Below are 20,887 nucleotides of genomic sequence, written 5' to 3' on the forward strand. Positions count from 1 at the left end.
AATATTTCCGATATTTTAAAAAAGGTATGAAAAACTGTCTGGCCGGGGGGCCCAGTTATGGAGGGAAACAAATATATACCTGCATCTTACATTAGTGGCGCCTCTGCAAGCAAAATATATAAAGAACTGATCTTTATATATATATATATATATATATATATATATATATATATATATATATGCACGCAGATGCACACAAATTCATATAGTTCACATCATAACTTGTGTTTCAAAGTTGGTTTGATGTGTGGAGCGATTTGATTCAGCAGAGCATACAACTACTCTATTGCACCACACAGATATTAAACAAGCTTTAAAGCTCATGTCCATGCAGTCTATATTAACCTGTCCACTTTGCATCCAAATTCCGCAGTGCCTTCATCGCCAAATTAAAGCAAACACTCCAGCTCCTGCAACAACTTGCAAAATTCCACCTAAAAGAAACCTGGTGATGTTCAGTCCTGTGGTAGATCCGCAGCCTTCAGGCGTGCGTTATTGGCTGGTTTAGCCCCGTGTGCGCAGCAACAACCGAGCTGATCGTTCAAAACGCAAAAGTGCAAAATGTAGAAAAAAATACGAAATGTATCCCCTAAAGCAGTGCGGGTTGGTCCAGGTGAAAACAAGAAGGCATCGCTCAGAAGAAGATACACAAGGAGAAACCAGAGCGATGTTTCGGAGGAGGCAAGGAATGGAGAAAATAATTAAAAAAAACCCAAAAGATGGGGAAAAAAGTTTGTTTGTACTTACTGATTAAGCCGTGTTTTGCATTATCCCTACTTGACATTATTTCTTCTTCTTTTCTTTTATCGGGATGTCAGAATTGCAGCAGAAGACGTTTCCATTCCCGCTTGGCTTGTCAAGAGAACAGAAACAGCAGCAACGGTTCAAAAAAGCTCAGCTCTGCAGATCCGTGCGCACAGGAGAGCAGCGCTCAGCATGAATGAGAAAAGAGCTGCGGCTGGACTCCGGCATCCCCCTGCTACAGACGGATGAAGAGGGGAACATGGAGAGAGAGAGATGGAGAGGTTGGTGACCATGCGCCCCCTAGTGGATAACGTGCGTTGCATCGGGTTGTACAACGCACTACTGCAGGGCGCGCATGGGTGGCAGCATCGGACCCGTTTCAGTCTGCAGCTCCATGAGCTCTTATCCTCCTTGTACTCCAGTTTTGGGCTGTCTGACAACAATCAGGTTCTGTGATTGAAGATGTTCCTGTTCAGCTTGACTGATTGCAGCTGTCATCTTATAGATCGCTGGTGTATCCCCATCTTCTCTCTCCTTTTTGTTCTTTGATTCTTGTGTTGTTTTTACATCTTACTTTTCGGGGGTGCACGCTGGTTTGGGGTATTGAGCTTGCGTTCACAGCAAAGTATAAATGCTTGTAGCTTAACAGCACCGTGAAAAAGTATTCATACCTTTCTTCCCCATTTTGTCATGCTGCAACCACTAATTGCAAAATAATTCATTGGGGTTTTTATGATAAACCAACCAAAAGTTGTGCATAATTGTGGATTTAAAAGGAAATTCTTCATTGTATTTGAAATAAATAACTGAACAGTATGGCATGTATTTTTATTCAGCCCAATTTACTCTGATAGTCCTCGAGTCCAGTGCAACCAATTACAGTTAGAAGCCACCTTATTAGAATAGAGTCCGTATAAATCCAGCTGTTATCTCAGACAGCATTGTTTTATCTAAGAATTAAAATTGGAGATCCAAACTGTAAACCTATAGAGCCATGACCATCCTCCTAAACCACCATGCTGGGTAAGAAGAGCATCAATCAGGGAAGCTGCCAGTAGGCACATGGTAACTCTGACTTAGCTACAAAGGTTAACCGCTCAGGTGAGATAATCTGTTGGGACTATTACTACAACTGTTAGCTGTGCACTCCATGAATATGCCATTTATGGAGTAGTAGAAACAAATATACTGTTGAAAGAAAGCCAGAAGAAGTTCTCTGGTCAGAAGAGACCAAAACTGAACGTTTTGGCCAGCATTCAAAGTGCTCTGTGTTGTGAAAAACTACCAATGTGCATCAATCTGAACGCACAATTCACACAGTGAATCATGGTGGTGGCAGCATCATGATGTGGAGATGCCTTACTTACGCTGGGACAGCGAGGCTGAGGAGGGCCAAATACAAATGAAAACATTTTGAAGATCATGGATCCTTTTATTTCCACTAGATAATCAGGTACGTCTTTGTATTTGGCTATTACATAAAATCCCAGTGAATAATTCTGAAGTCTTTGACTACAACGTTGCAAGTTGCAAGGCTCTGATTGAAAAGGAAAAACATTACACTATCAAAAGTATTTGTTTGTTTACTTTTACATATACATGAACTTTGATGAAATCCTATTCTTGATCTATGAGGTCCAGTTTGTTCAATGGACCACTGTTGCCAGCAATAGCAATTTTAACTATTCTGTAAACATCTTCCTCAAGGTTTAGGAGTGTGTTCATAGTTAGATGAGAAAACCTGAATTGCAGCCTCCATTATAATTCATCCCAAAGGTGTTCAGGAAGGTCAGTCAAGTTTCTCCACACCAAATTTTATTGACATACAGCCATGGAAGAGATTGGAACACCAGAATTAATTGATTTGGTGGTGGGACCCAATACTTTTGGCAATATAGTGTATCTACACCTCATTGCTTGTGAGCATAGCCACTACATGTGCATGCTTGCCTCCTTTCAATAGCATTTAATGCTGAAGGTCAGCTTCCCTCCTTGAAACTCTACAAATCATCTCCATCTGCAGTGCTGGCCTTGTCTCTTACCTCATCAAACAATCCCACTGGCCATGTCTCATTTAGAACAAGATTGCATTTTTTTCAGGTCATGAACATGAGGAAAATAATTTTTAAGACCTCATAAGGAAATATAGCAATTTATTTCCTACCCATGTATCATGAACCACTTTACAAAGATTATCACTTCTATTGCTTGTAAAAAAAAAAAGGAGACATGATATTTCATCATCAGTTTGCCCTGCCTTCATAGAGAAGACATCACCAGGTTATCAGATAATATAATTGTCTTCAAAATGCTGCTTGTCCACAGGCATGTCAGTACTGTTGAAAAGATCATTTATTTTGGTTATTCAATAAGAGAAGTGAAAGCATTAATTACACACAGTGTTCATTTCTGTTCATTTTGATGACAATGACTTACAGCTACAGAAAATACTCTATTCTGTTTCTCAGAAAATGACATAATGCATAATCGTAAGCCCACTTTAAAGTATGTCCATGTGCTGTAAAGTATACACACTTAATACTTATTTGGGTCTCCTTTTGCATGAATGTCTGTGTAAATGCAACATGGCATGAAGGAGATCACCCTGTGGTTCTGTTGAGATGTAATGAAAGTCCCAGGTGCTTTGATAGCAGCAGAGCATCTGCATTGTTGGGTCTGGTGTCCTTCATCTTCCTCTTTACAATACCCCATAGATTCTCTATTGGGCTTTGGTTTCGTCAGTTTGCTGTTCAGTCAAGCATGGTAACACCATAGTCATTGAAGCAAGCATGGGTACCGTTGGCCATGTGGGCAGGTGCCAACTCCCTATAGATAAAGAGATCAGCATCTCCTTTAAGCTGGACTGTAGAGGGAAGTATGAAGAGCTCTATAATGTCCTTGTAGATGGCTGCACTGAATTGGGACTTGATAAAACACAGCAGACTTAGACCAGTAGATGACATGGCTCATTAAATCATCAGCGACTGTGGAAACTTCATCATGCACCTCAAACAACATGGATTCTATGTCTCTCCACTCTCCTTCAACACTCTGGAACCTTGATTTCCAGCTGACATGGGGGCTCTAAGCAGCAGTTTACTTTACTCATGCCATCCATGGGCCAGCTCTTTGAGAGGGCAAGTATAATTTGTAGCCAATCATCTTTAATGCCACCTTAATATGTACAGTAGAAGTTTAAGTGCAAGTTTTATAACATCTCTAGCATTAAATGCAAATAAATGAATCGTCTACAATCAATCCATCCATTCCAATCATGTTTTACTCTGTTCAGGGTCATTTGGGCGTGACCTTGCTGCTCCATCAAAGTGCTAAAGCTTCAAAAACAGCTCAGCGACTCACCCTGCAGTTTACCAATAACTTCACAAGAATGTGTCTGGAAGTAATATGGAAACTCCACAGTAAAAAGCTCTGTTCTGTTGGGCAGGGACCATCTTGCTATCATACACAGGTAAATAAACATGAGCTATTGTGATTAATAAATAATGCCTTATTTAAACTTCAACTTAATATAAATAGAGTACTTCTAAATCAGATGCTCCAGCAAAGCAACGCTGGGTAGTAAACCTGAACCAGAAACGAGAGTGAATTCCTGTTGCATGCTCAAGCCTGAGCACTTCTATTCAAGTGCGAGAATTTTTCCAGTATCTTTCCCTCCTTGGCCCGGACTTTGACCTTTGCAGTCCCCTTGTGAATATTAAATGCTGATATTCCTGCCCATATTAGTGATGACTGGGGAGTTTTCATCCAGGACAATGGGGGTGTTGCGTTCCCTTCTCTCCACACTGAGGAAGAGGATGTGGTTACACAGATGATAGATCGCCGCTCGGATTACTGCATGTGTGCATGCTCATGTGCATCTGTCTGCTTGTGTGAACATCCTTTCTTGCAAAGTCCCAAGATTTTCTCCCTTTTTTCCCCTCCTGGTTATAATGTGGCTTCAAGTGGCATCACCAGGGTCTCGGGATTCATCACTCAGATGGATTTTCAGACTCAGCATAACATTAAAGACTTCGCAGGTACATTTTAAGGTTACAGATGCCCTATGCATTGGTCACAGAGTGTAGCCCACCACAAAAATAAATCTATATCATTCTGGAAAAATGTGTTAAGTTTACATAAAGTGGCTTAAACTATTTAAAACTGAAATGTGAATATAGAGCAGAAGATTCAAAACAACAATTCTCAGTAAGCAATTAGTACAAGCAGAATTTTAGAAGGGTAAACAATATGTGGTTTTCAATTTTAACTTGTGTGGCATGTGAGTTATCTGCAGCCCCCTTTACTCTGACACTCCTAAATAAAATCCTCTGCCACCAACTCCCTCTAGATGTAAATTAATTACCCAGCAGAGTCCCCTCATGTGTAATTTAATCTCAGATTAAATCCAACTGTGCTGTGAAGGTCTCAGAGGTTTGTTAGAACAAACGGCATCATGGGGACCAAGGAACACAACAGACAGGTCAGGGAGAAAGATTTGGAGACCTTTAAACCAGAATGAGTTTATAAAACAATAACCAAATCTTTAGACATCTCACAGAGCTCTGCTCAATTCATCATCTGAAAATTGAAACAGGAGAGCAAGAACCCAAATTTATCACAACAAGGCCCGCCTCCTGATCTGACAGGGTGGGCAAGAAGAGCATCAATCAGAGAAGCAATCAAAAATCTTCTGGTCAACTGGAGGAGATGCAGGTATCCTTTTCTCAAGTTGGAAATTCTAAAGACAGGAGAGCAATTTATTCTAAACTGTAAAAGGAAAACTCACACTGCACATCACATATTAAGAGCAAAGTGGTGTTACCCTGGACACACCTAACCCCACTGAAATGTGGAGGGGGCTGCACCATGCTGAGGTGAGGCTACTCTTCAGCAGGGACAGGGAATCTGGAAATAAATACAAGGCAACAAATACACAAACTACAAATACTAGTTTGTTGCAGCAACATGAAAATCTGTATTTTTCACTCAGAAGCAACAATGAAGAAATGGAAGAGCTTTTCTTCCTAGCAGACATGATTACATCAACTAACAACAAAGTAAAAAGAAAAAGAGACATCTGTAAAAATGTCCATGCGTCTTACTTTTTAAGTGTAAATCAGAACCTTTCACAGTGGTTCTGCTCCCCAAAGCGCTTCTCATTGTGCGCGGCTCGTCAACAAGCAGTCGAGCATGGTGTGAATGAAAACCTTTTCCACTTGCTTCACAATCTCTCTCCCTCATTTTCGCGCTTGGCTTCTATCTCCTTTCCATCTGAGCCACCTTCCAACAGAGCCTTGATCAACAACGTCCATTTCATTCCACAAACGCTGACGGATGCCAAATCATAATGAAAATCTCCACAGAGAGAGCTGCCTGCAAAAGAAGCTAATTAGCCATTAAAATAAAAAAAGTTTTTCTTTTTTTTGGAGACTTTTTTTTTCAAAGAGGGGGGAAAGGATTGTTGAGAAGAGGAGAGTGTTTATAGACATGAAATCAACTTCCTTTAACTTTTATGTTTCTGTGTCGAGGCCTGTGTGTCCGCATGTCAAGCTTACCTCTTTCTTTGTCTTTGATCAGTGACAAAATCAGGAATATTTTAGTGATTTTGGGTTCATCTGCTCCAAATGCAGCTGCAATTATAACGAAAGACCAAAGGACTAGATGGAAAACAGGCATAAGCTGAAAGGAAATAAAAAAGTTTGAGGAAGAGCGCATGCAGCAAGGACATTGGCAATCAGAGACAGAAGAAAAAAAGAAAAAGTGGGCGTCTTCTGTGCTGCAGCTCCAAAGATGACCAAGCTTCTGTACTCCTGCTTTGTCTCTGCTTGATCTCTATCTCACGCGTGTTGCACACCCACGCTCACAGCACAGGTGTAACAACACACACAGGGCAAAAAAGGCCACGCTTCTTTCTCGCTTCCTCCTTTTGTCTTTTCTGGAGGCGTCTGTAATTACAGCCAGGCCAGTGATGAGCAGCAGGGGAGGCAGCTGATGTTAGGGCTAACTGGGAGATTTCAACCTTTGAAACTGTCCGTGTGTGCCAGCGAGAAACACCAATAAATAGAAGCCAAAGAGGGAACCAGGAGATGGTCTTTGGTTTAGCTTGTTTCAAATGATTACACAAAATGGGGGTTGGTATGTTGTAGTCTGCCGCCTTCTCTGTGCTGCTTTCTTTGATCAATTCTTTAATAAATTCTTCTCCACTGTTAGAACTTAAGTGAGTTCCGACGCTCTGAGTCAGGGGTCCGACTACAAAGGACATTCTTGTTTTGTCGACCCTACCCTCCATGCATGCATTATGTCATTTATCGAACTTTTTGAATTTATGGACCATTGTTTGTCCAAAAAAGAGATCTTAGAGAGCAGAAGGACCAGAAACATCTCTCAGCACGGGCAGCTGAATTGGTGTAGAACCGCACCACAGCGCAGACCTATGTGAATGACCCTCTGAAAAATTAGAGCAGTTCAAAGACAATCACATTAGCATTTATGTTAATCGGACAAATTTGAAACTACATTTATTTTCGGATGACAAGAATCCCTTTTGGGGTTGACCCTGCTGCAACAAACTCTTAGCTTGAGCCCCAAAAAGCTAAAAATCTAAACTGATGAGGCTTTTGTCGTAAAACTGACCTCTCTAAATAACCGCTACAAAGGAACCCCTGTTCAAAAAATCCAAACTTTCCCTTTAACTCGACAAGGCCAACTTACAACTCATCACATTCTAATATTCTCAGGCGACATTTCAAGAAACAAACCTTGCAAGTGTGCGTCATTTGGGAACATTGCTTTTTAAGTCTTGCCAGAGATTCTCTATTGGATGTGGATATTGACTTTGACATGACCTTTGTAAAATTTTTGAGCTTAGATTTCTGAATGATATGTACATATCACACAGGACACAAAGTTCAGAATGAGATGAAGTTTATTATTAGCAGGATGGTTAAGGAGTATTTTTGGTTCACTAATTCTTGCTCTCTATTACAGATCCTGTCTGTGGAAGCGGGAGGCAGATTAGAGCAGGCCAAGATAGAAATGCATTGCTAGGTAAGGATGAAAAGTCCTCCCTTCATCCAGGGGTTGTACATGGAGGTGGATGGAGGAGGATTCCAGATGGAAACCAAAGAAGGATTGGCAGGTAGATACTGACCAGGGTCAGATGATCTGTAAAGGTCAGCCATGGCACAGGTAATTATCCAGGTAGATTTTCACGGGAACAAAAAAGTAGCTTGAGGCTCAAGAGACTGATCTCGTCAGTAATGGTTCTTGAGATAAATCTAGTGGGAAGACAGAGACAAAATATGGGTTAAATAACTCTGAGGGGTTACATGATACCCATTATGAAATGAGATTTTATTCTACCATGTAGGTAGATCATTGGGTGAAGTGAAGGCCTTCTTGAGCTCCTCAGATCCCTAGCAGCCTGATGACAGGCCTGGAACCAGGTTTGCCAGCTGCATACTGCTCTACCCCGCCCACCAGCAGCTCAGGAGAAAAACACTACACAACACTCAAACACCAAAACCATGACAAACGCATGCTTTGATCTAGTAACTTTTCACTGAAGTTCTGGCTGTATATGTAGGATCATTCTACTGTTTACTGAAAAGGTTATTTTTAATCTTCTGCTCTGTAACAACCTTACTAGTATCTTTGAGAGTTTTTGATTAATTTAAGTCACTTCAAATGTCATATTTTGTGAGGTTAAAGTTGTGCCAAAATGCAGACAAGAGCTTGGAATGGACGTGATTGAAGGTTTAATAATAAGGATGACAGAAGAAAACCAGCATTTGGATAATGAAAATCAGAGAGCTTATATACTGAGTCAAGTGTGAAAAAGGATATTGGATTCAGGTGAGCTTAATAAGGGGAATGTGAAACAGCTGTGGAAGAAAGCAAAAAATGGAGACTTAGGGAAGGTCAAATATTAACAGAGGGAACTAAAGATATCCAGATATCCTCTTCTAAAAACTCACAGTGCCAACCTCCACTTGTTAGCTGATCACCAGCTTCCTGACGGATGAGCAGCAGCCAGTGAGACAGGGGTTCTTGTACATGAGAAGATTCCTGCAAAAGACCCATCAGCACTGGTGCCCCAAGAGATGTGTTCCCTCCCCATTTCTTTACATTATCTGTACACACATGACTACACCTCAGTGGACCCACCTGGGAAACTCCTGGAGTTTGTAGATTAAAACCACCATAATTGGTCTTATGTAGGACAAGGACATGTCTTTATATAAAAAAAGAGTTGGATCAGTTGGTTCATTGGAGCTGTTGGTCATCTTATACACTGCAATTATTCAGTCTGTTTTATGCACATCCATCACTGAATCATGAAATGAAACAGGAAAACTCCAGACTACAACAAACAATTATGTCTGCTGAGAGGATCAATAGGGCTGATCTTCCCTGGACTAGGACTAGAGTCTAAAAAAGGGCAGCTAACATCTCTGCATCCAAAAAAGTTTAAGGGTAGGGATGGATTAGAAAGATCTCTCAGCATGGTATAGAACAGCTAATGTGCTTATACATCCTCTGTAAGCAGTGGACACAGGTGTTGCTTGAGTTGCTAATGTTGCAGGTTATTGTATACTTTAAAGGACTTTTAAAGGGTTTCCCACAACATTTTCACATTAAAAGTGAGGCAGATGTACCAAAAGATGATTGAAAACAAACCAGGTGCAGTGATGTTACACACTGAATTGTTTGTAAAGTGAATCAGAGCTTCTAGTCATGGAACAACTCATCTGACCTAATCCATAGAACGGTTAGGGCTAGGAGCCACATGAAAGATTTGTGCACTGACTGATGCGAACCTTGACTCATGTCACATTAGCTGGAATGATAGTATAAGGAAAACACCACAGACATTGTGTTGGAAAACGTTGTTACTTTATAAATATTACTGTTCTGGCAAGGCTATGGTTGACTGAGCAATAAATGAAACGTTTAGCAAAAACATAAACCATTAACTGGTCATGGTGAAGTTTTATTTCATATAACATTTTCCTTATGTTTTGGTCCATATGGCCTCCAAGGTGTGCAATTATTTCTTCTGGAAGGATTCAGCAAGAGGTTCAATATCACATCCCCCCTCTTCCTCATGTAATAAGGCTCATCCTCCTCCCTGCCATGCCATGCTTCACCCCTCTCCCTGTCTTTTTATCCCCCCTCCTCTTGCTCCGAACCAATTTGGGGTGGCGAGGCGATGGTTATCTAAATGCAAAGTGATGCTGTAATAGCACTCAGCGAGGAGGCATAAACGACTGGTGAGACCTGGAGATAGAGGGATGGGGGGAAGGGGATGGAAGTGGAAAAATGTGGGGAAAAATCAGTGCTTTAGTGAGGAGAAGAGATAAGAAGGCTATGTGGAAAAACAAAATGAGAGGAAAAAATAAGGAAAGGGAAAGGATTTAAGACAGAAAATATGAAAGACATAAGATGGGAAGAGGGGAGAACAGAGAGAAAAGTGGGAGGCTTCAGGGGGCGTGTGATATCAAGGAAGGGCTGGGGAATAAACATAAAAATGTCTACAGGTATGAATTATTTGTGCGAATAACAACAAAAAAGGGGAGTAGAAAAAGAGCAGAAAGAAACGGAAAATGGAGGAAGTAGATAGAAGATAATAAAAAGTTTAAATGAAGCTAAAAAATAATAAGTAAGTAATTAAAAAAATCTAGGACTGTTTGTTAATTGGATACTACAGGATTTTTGGACATGATATTCTATTAAAAATTTACAAGCAGTTAATATCTTTTCTGCTATTTTAACTCTCTTAGCGTCCACATTAAAATCCAGATTACTCATGTCGAAGAGGGGCCAACACGAAGTGGACTTCTACTGTCTTTAACCCACTACAAACTCAAAAACATCACTGCAGTTTATATAAATGCTATTTTATGAAATGTTTGCAGCAGGTGGTTATTTACAAAGAAGCTAACAATTACAGAGAAAATGAACACCACCAGTGTCATAGGTGGAGGTGCACACCAATCATTTTCCTGTATGAAACAACGAAACATAAAGCAATTCCAGTTAGAATAACCAGCTAATATAAAATTAAAGCAACGTAAAAAGCAAAAACACCGCAGAGGTTTTAGCGAACAGTACTTTACTTGTTCCTTTTTCAGTACTGTTTCACACAGCAAGATCAGTGTTGATGCACAGCCTCCAACCCTTAAGTCCTGTGTTAATAATTATCGGCTTTTTTCAAAGCAAGAACAATAATGTATATTATTAAAATCACCTGAAAAAAACAAAGTTTAACATTTTCCACCAAAAAAAACAAAACACCTAACTAGGAAAGCAACTGAAAACCACAGTGAAAAGAGAAAAAAACAACAGTTGTGCAAAAAATAACTGTCTAAGAAAGACTTTCTCTGGTTGAGTGAATAATTGATCTCCCAGGAAAAAGAGTGACATCAGCAATGAAATGTTCTGAGATGGCATAAACAGGCATGTGAAAATGTGAAATATATGTTTTTAATATAGATTTAACTCCTGCTAATTAGGTAATTAGTCATGAAAAAATAAGACATCTTATTTTAGGACATTGAATGTTCATAAAGAAATGTTCAGATATCAATGTCATGTTTCTTTTTTATCTCTAAAAAAGCAAAATTATTTAGTAACAGATAAAAAACCCCAAAAATGAACAGTCGTAATTATTAAACAAAAATGTGTTTTCTAGCTAAAACGAAAGTCAAGACTCCTAATAGCTAGTCTCTCTGAAATAACTACAATAAGATGCTTCTACATGTGTGCCTTCAACCATATCAGAAGATGCTGATGCTTCCTTTGCTTCCCCCTTCCACCTGTGTGTCTCAAGAAGTCAGGTGAAGATGCAACTGGAGAGACTGAATAGGAATAAGGCTGCAGGTCCAGATCATGTCAGCCCTAGAGTCCTGAAGGCCTGTGCAGAGCAGCTCTGTGGGATTCTGCAGCACCTCTTCAACCTTAGCCTGGCCCAGAAGAAGGTTCCAGTGTTGTGGAAGACCTCCTGTCTTGTTCCGGTACCAAAGAAAACTCACCCATCAGTCCTCAATGACTATAGACCTGTTGCCCTGACATCCCACTTCATGAAGGTCCTAGAGAGACTCCTGTTGGCCCACCTGAGTAAGCAAACATTAAACCATCAGGACCCCCTTCAGTTTGCTTATCGCTGTGGAGTTGGAGTTGAAGATGCCATCATACACCTGCTTCAACTGTCATCTGGACAAAGCCAGCAGCACTGTGAGGATCATGTTATTTGATTTCTCCAGTGCATTTAATACAATCCAACTTGATGTGCTTTGTCAGAAACTCCAGAAAACTCAGGTGGAGGCCTCAACAATCCCCTGGATCAAAGACTACCTGACAAACAGACCACAGTTTGTGAGACTGAAGGGTTATGAGTCTAACCAGGTAGTCAGCAGCACAGGAGCACCACAGAGGACTGTACTCTCACCATTCCTTTTCACTCTGTACACCTCAGACGTCCAGTACAAGACAGACTCCTGTCATCTGCAGAAATACTCGGATGATTCTGCAGTCGTGGACCGCTTTGTGGCATGGTGTGAAAACAATCATCTCATTTTGAACGTGACTAAAACAAAGGAGATGATTGTAGATTTTAAGAGAAACAGGAATAAGTCAAAAACTATTTCTATCATGGGAGAAGAGGTGGAGGTGGTGGAGGAGTATAAATACCTCGGTGTTCACTTGGACAACAGACTAGAGTGGAGATGTAACTGTGAAGCCGTCTACAAGAAGGGACAGAGCAGACTGTACTACTCGAGGAAGCTTAGGTCCTTTGGTGTTTGCAGCAAGATGCTGCATATCTTCTATAAGTCTGTTGTAGAAAGTGTGATCTCTTCTACCATCATCTGCTGGGGAAGCAGCATCAGAACCAGGGACTTAAAAAAGCTCAACAAGCTGATAAAAAAGGCTGGTTCTGGGGACTCCTCTGGAGATCATTGTGGAAAGATGGATTCTTCATAAACTGAAGAACATTATGGAGAACCCTGAGCATCCTCTTCATGAGACTGTCCTACAACAAAAGAGTGTCTTCAGTCAGAGGCTTCTTCAGATGTGCTGTAAGATGGAGCGATACAGGAGGTCCTTCTTGCCCACAACCATCAGCATCAACAACGGCTCTTTGAAGAAGCCTAATGAGCTACAACAACATTTAATTTCCCTTTGGGATTAATAAAGTATTTTGAATTGAATTGAATTCTTGTATCCATCTATCAGTCTCTGACATCTATCTGCTAAAAGGTTTTCCCTACTCCTCACTGTTGCAGGGTCAGGCCCCTCTTCAACTTAAGTTTTTTAAAAGATGGTCTCAGATGTTCCTCAAGCGTTGAGTGTGACCACGGGCAGCAGAGACTCACTCATAGATAGTTTTTTACAGCTGCTTAAAACGTAATAATGTGAACCGACGGCTCATGCCCTCACCATCAAGAATAGTTTAAACTACATTTAGCACCTTAATATGGGGTTAAAAGTGACCCAATAAAAAACATGAATTAAGTGGACTGCTATTCAGTCAAAATTCCACAAAGTTTGTTTTTTAAACATGAAAGCATTAAAACATGTGAATAAGGGGCGCAGCAATGCCGCAGGTGACCCATATACAGAGGCTACAGTCCTCAATGCAGCCGTCAAGGGTTTGAGTCCCGGCCCTGTCAACCTTTGCTGCATGTCTTCTCCACCCCATTTCCTGTCAGTCGATTTACAAAATAAAGGCCACTAGTGCCACATAATACAAAAAATAAAAAATAAATATCTGAATGAGAACAGCTATTTTTGGAATTAGGCTTACAGGTCCTTCTCAAAAAATTAGCATATTGTGATAAAGTTCATTATTTTCCATAATGTCATGATGAAAATTTAACATTCATATATTTTAGATTCATTGCACACTAACTGAAATATTTCAGGTCTTTTATTGTCTTAATACGGATGATTTTGGCATACAGCTCATGAAAACCCAAAATTCCTATCTCACAAAATTAGCATATCATTAAAAGGGTCTCTAAACGAGCTATGAACCTAATCATCTGAATCAACGAGTTAAATCTAAACACCTGCAAAAGATTCCTGAGGCCTTTAAAACTCCCAGCCTGGTTCATCACTCAAAACCCCAATCATGGGTAAGACTGCCGACCTGACTGCTGTCCAGAAGGCCACTATTGACACCCTCAAGCAAGAGGGTAAGACACAGAAAGACATTTCTGAACGAATAGGCTGTTCCCAGAGTGCTGTATCAAGGCACCTCAGTGGGAAGTCTGTGGGAAGGAAAAAGTGTGGCAGAAAACGCTGCACAACGAGAAGAGGTGACCTGACCCTGAGGAAGATTGTGGAGAAGGGCCAATTCCAGACCTTGGTGGACCTGCAGAAGCAGTGGACTGAGTCTGGAGCAGAAACATCCAGAGCCACCGTGCACAGGCGTGTGCAGGAAATGGGCTACAGGTGCCGCATTCCCCAGACCTGGGCTACAGAGAAGCAGCACTGGACTGTTGCTCAGTGGTCCAAAGTACTTTTTTCGGATGAAAGCAAATTCTGCATGTCATTTGGAAATCAAGGTGCCAGAGTCTGGAGGAAGACTGGGGAGAAGGAAATGCCAAAATGCCAGAAGTCCAGTGTCAAGTACCCACAGTCAGTGATGGTCTGGGGTGCCGTGTCAGCTGCTGGTGTTGGTCCACTGTGTTTTATCAAGGGCAGGGTCAATGCAGCTAGCTATCAGGAGATTTTGGAGCACTTCATGCTTCCATCTGCTGAAAAGCTTTATGGAGATGAAGATTTCATTTTTCAGCACGACCTGGCACCTGCTCACAGTGCCAAAACCACTGGTAAATGATTTACTGACCATGGTATCACTGTGCTCAATTGGCCTGCCAACTCTCCTGACCTGAACCCCATAGAGAATCTGTGGGATATTGTGAAGAGAACGTTGAGAGACTCAAGACCCAACACTCTGGATGAGCTAAAGGCCGCTATCGAAGCATCCTGGGCCTCCATAAGACCTCAGCAGTGCCACAGGCTGATTGCCTCCATGCCACGCTGCATTGAAGCAGTCATTTCTGCAAAAGGATTCCCGACCAAGTATTGAGTGCATAACTGTACATGATTATTTGAAGGTTGACGTTTTTTGTATTAAAAACACTTTTCTTTTATTGGTCGGATGAAATATGCTAATTTTGTGAGATAGGAATTTTGGGTTTTCATGAGCTGTATGCCAAAATCATCCGTATTAAGACAATAAAGGACCTGAAATATTTCAGTTAATGTGCATTGAATCTAAAATATATGAATATTAAATTTTCATCATTACATTATAGAAAATAATGAACCTTATCACAATATGCTAATTTTTTGAGAAGGACCTGTATATAAAATGTATATGTGACCAAAAACAAAAAGGACAGAATATAACAGATTTAAGGTAGATTGCAATTGCTCTGTTAATGAAGTGATCAATATGCTAATTTGTTAATGGCTTCATGAGCTGCATATACAGTATTTATTTCAGACAAAATATGATAAATGAGCAAGAAATCCTACTCACATATGAGGCCCTCAATAATCAAGCTCTGTCATACAGAAGAGATTGAATTGTTCCATGTGTTCCTAACAGAGCACTTCACTCCCAGACTGCAGGCTTATTGGTTGGTGCTAGAACTTCTAAATGTAGAATGGGAGGCGGATCATTTAGTTTTGAGGCTCCTCTCCAGTCCATGAGGCAGACGTCCTCTCTACTTTTAGGATTAGGCTTAAAATGTTCCTTTTTGATAAAGCTTATAGTTAGAGTGACTTAAATTATCCTGAGCTTGAGGAAATAATGATCAGTTTTCCTCACTCTGCTACATTCTCCTACTACTCTCTAGTTTTGCATTTTTTGCTTTTAACTTTCTGGTTTTTCTCTTTATAGAAACTACATCTGGTCTGATGTTCTGTTTAGTTGTGTCCCCTTTCTGGAGGGGGGGTATCGACTTAGTTACTGTAGAGGATCCACTCCTAGACATGGCTATTGACTGAGCTTTACTGCAACTAACTGTATGTGATCTTTTTCATCATATAGACTTGAAAACTGGCTCAGAGCTTATCTGCTGTCCTAGATGAAGCCGCTAAATGAGCTACTACTGCCATTAACGTTTAAAATTTTCTTTAACGTAGGAAGCACTCCCAGATCAGGCGTTCTGTGTTCTTTTGTGTGTCTGTCCAGTCGATCACACTGAACCTGGTTCTGCTAGAGGTTTATCCTGTTAAAGGGGAGTTGTCCTTTCCACTTTCGCTACAGGCATGCTCAGTATAAGAGATTGCTGCAAAGTCAATAACACAATGCAAGCGACTGTCCACTGTCTCTGGATGGTCATCCAGGAGGAGCGAATGCTGAAAGTCAATGACTTCAAGAAAATGGCCGGGTTTTCCTCAGACAGAAAACTTTTTAACCAATTTAAATAATAAACTGAACTTGACTGCATTATTTGATAACTAGAATCAGTTTAATTTATTAATTGATGTTAAATCTGTCTATATGATTAGATTGAATTTACCTTTTTGTAAAGTGGCTTCAGATAACATTTGTTGTGAATTGGTGCTATATAAATAAACTGATTTGGAAATAAACTGAATTGAACTAGGTCACCTAGGAGCTGTGAACTTAGTTCAGAATGTTTGGGATGGTGGTGAACTATAAACATTAATTAATTAATTTTATCCAGGCTAAACGAATTCAGAATTAGTTCTTGTCAAGAAAATCCTGGGACAACACCGATTATTCCTCATTGTCAATTTGTTCTACATGGGTTGGACAATGAAACTGAAACACCTGTCATTTTAGTGTGGGAGGTTTCATGGCTAAATTGGACCAGCCTGGTAGCCAGTCTTCATTGATTGCACATTGCACCAGTAAGAGCAGAGTGTGAAGGTTCAATTAGCAGGGTAAGAGCACAGTTTTGCTCAAAATATTGAAATGCACACAACATTATGGGTGACATACCAGAGTTCAAAAGAGGAAAAATTGTTTGTGCACATCTTGCTGGCACATCTGTGACCAAGACAGCAAGTCCTTGTGATGTATCAAGAGCCACGGTATCCAGGGTAATGTCAGCATACCACCAAGAAGGACGAACCACATCCAACAGGATTAACTGTGGACGCAAGAGGAAGCTGTCTGAAAGGGATGTTCGGGTGTTAACCCGGATTGTATCCAAAAAACATAAAACCACGGCTGCCCAAATCACGGCAGAATTAAATGTGCACCTCAACTCTCCTGTTTCCACCAGAATTGTCCGTCGGGAGCTCCACAGGGTCAATATACACGGCCGGGCTGCTGTAGCCAAACCTTTGGCCACTCATGCCAATGCCAAAAGTCGGTTTCAATGGTGCAAGGAGCGCAAATCTTGGGCTGGGGACAATGTGAAACATGTATTGTTCTCTGATGAGTCCACCTTTACTGTTTTCCCCACTTCCGGGAGAGTTACGGTGTGGAGAGGCCCCAAAAAAGCGTACCACCCAGACTGTTGCATGCCCAGAGTGAAGCATGGAGGTGGATCAGTGATGGTTTGGGCTGCTATATCATGGCATTCCCTTGCCCCAATACTTGTGCTAGATGGGCGCGTCACTGCCAAGGACTACCAAACCATTCTTGAGGACCATCTGCATCCAATGGTTCAAACATTGTGTCCTGAAGGCGGTGCCGTGTATCAGGATGACAATGCACCAATACACACAGCAAGACTGGTGAAAGATTAGTTTGATGAACATGAAATTGAAGTTGAACATCTCCCATAGCCTGCACAGTCACCAGATCTAAATATTATTGAGCCACTTTGGGGTGTTTTGGAGGAGCGAATCAGGAAACGTTTTCCTCCACCAGTATCACGTAGTGACCTGGCCACTATCCTGCAAGAAGAATGGCTTAAAATCCCTCTGACCATTGTGCAGGACTTGTATATGTCATTCCCAAGACGAATTTACACTGTATTGGCCGCAAAAGGAGGCCCTACACCATACTAATAAATTATTGTGGTCTAAAACCAGGTGTTTCGGTTTCATTGTCCAACCCCTGTAGATGTTATGGGTTCAAAGAGGGCACCTAAAGCTAAAGATGGCAATGACATAAAAAGGTTGCAGAGCTTCAGACAAAGGAGATCTTAGATGTCTAACTGGAGGAGAAGGCTATACTAAACTTGGTGGAAGGTCTCCACATCCAGAACGCAGAGAAGGACAAACATCTCACTGAACTTGGGATTAGAGTGATGAATGAGTAATCCAGTATGATGATTGACAGGGCTTCGAATCAAGCTACTTTAAGTAGCTACAGGAAGTTAGAATAGCTGAACTGGAAAACGTTTAGTACAAGTTGTTGTTGTCATGGTTATTTTTTTTTAGCTAAGTGGCAGCCACTTGGGAAACTAGCCATTGTTTTGAGAATGTTTAGTATGTTTTTAAAACATTGCGTATGCTAAATATATTGTTCTAATATTGGTAATTACTAGTTACTATTGCTGCTAGCTACTGACTGCTTTTGCCCTTCTTACATTCAACTTATTTTTTTAAAACAACATAAAAGAATCATCTCAGTGCAATAGAAAATCCTACAAATTGGATTTTTTTTCTGAAGGCAAAGTTGAAAACCAGACTTGCAGATAAAACATCTTCTATTGGCTTACATTTGAGGAAAGACTGATGGGAGTAAAAAAGGATGTAAGTGAAGAGAGATTTTAAGCTTTTAGAGCCGAGTTTGGTTTTGTCATTTCAATGGACTTACCTCTGTTTACCTTTTACAAATAATTCTCACTCATACACAAGTGAAGCTGAATTTTAGCTGAATAAAAAAATTCGAGTAAAATGGGGTGCAAAGAGGAAAGGACTCGAAATCTAACCCAAATCTTTTAAGCTACATGAATTTTTTGTCTTCCACTAGAAGCCATTTAAATGAAAAGAAAATCCTGAGAGAAAGATAAAATGGTCAGTATTTCGGGTGTAGTGTGTCTTAACAGGGAAAGTCACAGGAGACCAAAGATATGAGAAAGTTCCGGGTGTTTGTTAGTGTGGGGGTGGTGGAGAGTGGGGGTTATGAGTGGGGAGAACATCACCAATATTCTCTGTCAGTCAACAACTAGAACTGGACAAGATAAAAATGGAAAGAAGAGGGAAGAGGATTATTAAAGTCTTCTGCACAATATTTAGCCTTTACCTAAATCACCCTTCACCACATCTCGAATTGCAGCTACAAAACCAGTTCCAACAGGAAGAGAAAAAAACAAACAGAGGCAAAGAAACATATTTTTCTTTCTGTAGTTTGCTACAGCACAGACATCACCTCTTAGTCTCTTCTAACAGGCTACCATGTCACTGTACATCTCAGCCAAGATGCCAGCGTTAGGGCCATTGATTTTTCTTCGATCATTCTTTGGAATTAATCCAAAACATTCCCCCTGATCTACATTCTTAGTTTCACGCCTGCCTCTTACAGACATCAGGAAGTCTCCGCCTATTGACAGATTCTCCTCAAGCAGACGTACAGCTGCTGCCGTTCTGCATTTGACAGGAGATGATTTGACAGCAAGGTCGTACTTGCAAATAAGTGCTTGTGTTTTTAATTTTATTTTTGGCATTCCAGGGCATATTTATGAGCTGTGCAATGTCCTAATGTAAAAAAGATGGTATTGATTTCCATCAAAGCAGAAGGAGAACAGCTGAGTGGGAAACTGACTACACTCTCTATGTGAGCAGTGCAGCACGATATATGATTATCCCCAGGTTTAATGAGGTTTATCAGGATACAGTGGATATAAATTTTCAACAAGAACTATGAAAGGAAAAACTGTTACTGAGGGAGACTTTGGGCTTTTCATTTTTCCAGAGTACGTGTCACATTTTTCAAATAGTCTCTCAGTGTGTGACATGAACTCTTCTGGTGACTTCTCAGCTGTAAAAGGTTGGATAGAACACTTCAGATTTACAGTCCCCCACATTCATCTCGTCCTCCTGTTTCTTTCTTTCAAATCATCTTCAAAGAACAGCAGCTTCAGACTTGGACAATTTGGGTCACAATCAATTCTATTTCCTGGAGCCCAATTCAAAGTAAACATGAGGTTACACAAACATTTGTAGTTTTTTTGAACTCCATTCATGAAGTTTGTTTCAAAAGTATTCATACCCCTAATACCTGTTAATATAATACACCTACATAAATATAATCGTGAAGAGAAAGTAAAATAATAAGTGATGTTTTTTTAACAAATAAAAATCTGAAAAGGGTGGGTTGCATTTCTATTCAGCCGCTTTACTCTAATACCACTTAATAAAATGAAGGGTAAACAATTCAGAAGTCTGTTATACAACATCATTCAGGCCAAGAAACACAGCAGACAGGTCAGGGATAAAGTTCTGGAGAGGTTTAAAGCAGTGTTATGATTCTGGCACGTCTGCTCTACCATGTCTCCCTGGCTGCAATCAGTAGATTAGATGCACCTGGTGGCTGCTGCAGTGTAGTGCAACCTGTGGAATGCCAAGCACCTGTGTCTTCCCTGATATATACTGACTCTGACAAGCAGACGGTGCCAGATTTTTGAAAGCCATCGTGTGAGTAGATATCCAGCGTCCCTTCCTCATTGTTCTTGACCTTGCCTTGCTTTTGGATTTATGCCTCTGCCTGCTCCCTGTCGGACTATTTGGATTTTGGTTGTCGACCTTGTTTCCTGCATCTGGGTTATGCCTCTGCCTGCCCCTTGCATGACGACTCTTGTTCCGATCGTTGACCCTGTTTCTGTCCTTGGATTATTGAGCCAGCCTAGCCCTCGGATTATTCAGCCTGGAGTCACTTCTTACCTGTGCTGTGGAGATCACCGCCTGCCACCCACTGAGGTTTCCCCTCTGGGTTTCAAGTTCCACTCAAGACAAAAGCAGGTTAGTTGCTTTTCTGATCCCTGCAAAATCTGGAGAGACTACAAGTCACTAATCCCTCTTTCTGCCTCAGTGATTCCTGGAAGCTGTGAGGAGTGTTACCTGTGTGACGATTTCCTGTGGCTGAATAAACCTTTTAAACTTTCAGTATTGTGTCTGGCTGAATCTTGTGTCCGCCATTTTCTGATTTATAGCAAGCAGGGTTATATTATAAAACAGTATTCCAAGCTTCGGGAAGCTTACA

General features: G+C 40.8%; 1 protein-coding gene across 3 annotated transcripts in view; it reads right to left on the bottom strand.

Annotated features, from left to right (window-relative positions):
• Window positions 1-1,425, bottom strand: part of LOC124866209 (plexin-A1-like) — a 412,523-nt gene extending 411,098 nt beyond the window's left edge. For all 3 annotated transcript variants that reach the window (XM_047361910.1, XM_047361902.1, XM_047361918.1), the window contains exon 1: window positions 748-1,425. The gene's annotated coding sequence lies outside the window, so the exon portion shown is untranslated. The remainder of the gene's footprint in view (window positions 1-747) is intronic.
• Between the last annotated feature and the right edge of the window lie 19,462 nt (window positions 1,426-20,887).

The sequence above is a fragment of the Girardinichthys multiradiatus genome, chromosome 1, assembly GCF_021462225.1.
Source record: "Girardinichthys multiradiatus isolate DD_20200921_A chromosome 1, DD_fGirMul_XY1, whole genome shotgun sequence".
NCBI classification, from domain to species: Eukaryota; Metazoa; Chordata; class Actinopteri; order Cyprinodontiformes; family Goodeidae; genus Girardinichthys; species Girardinichthys multiradiatus.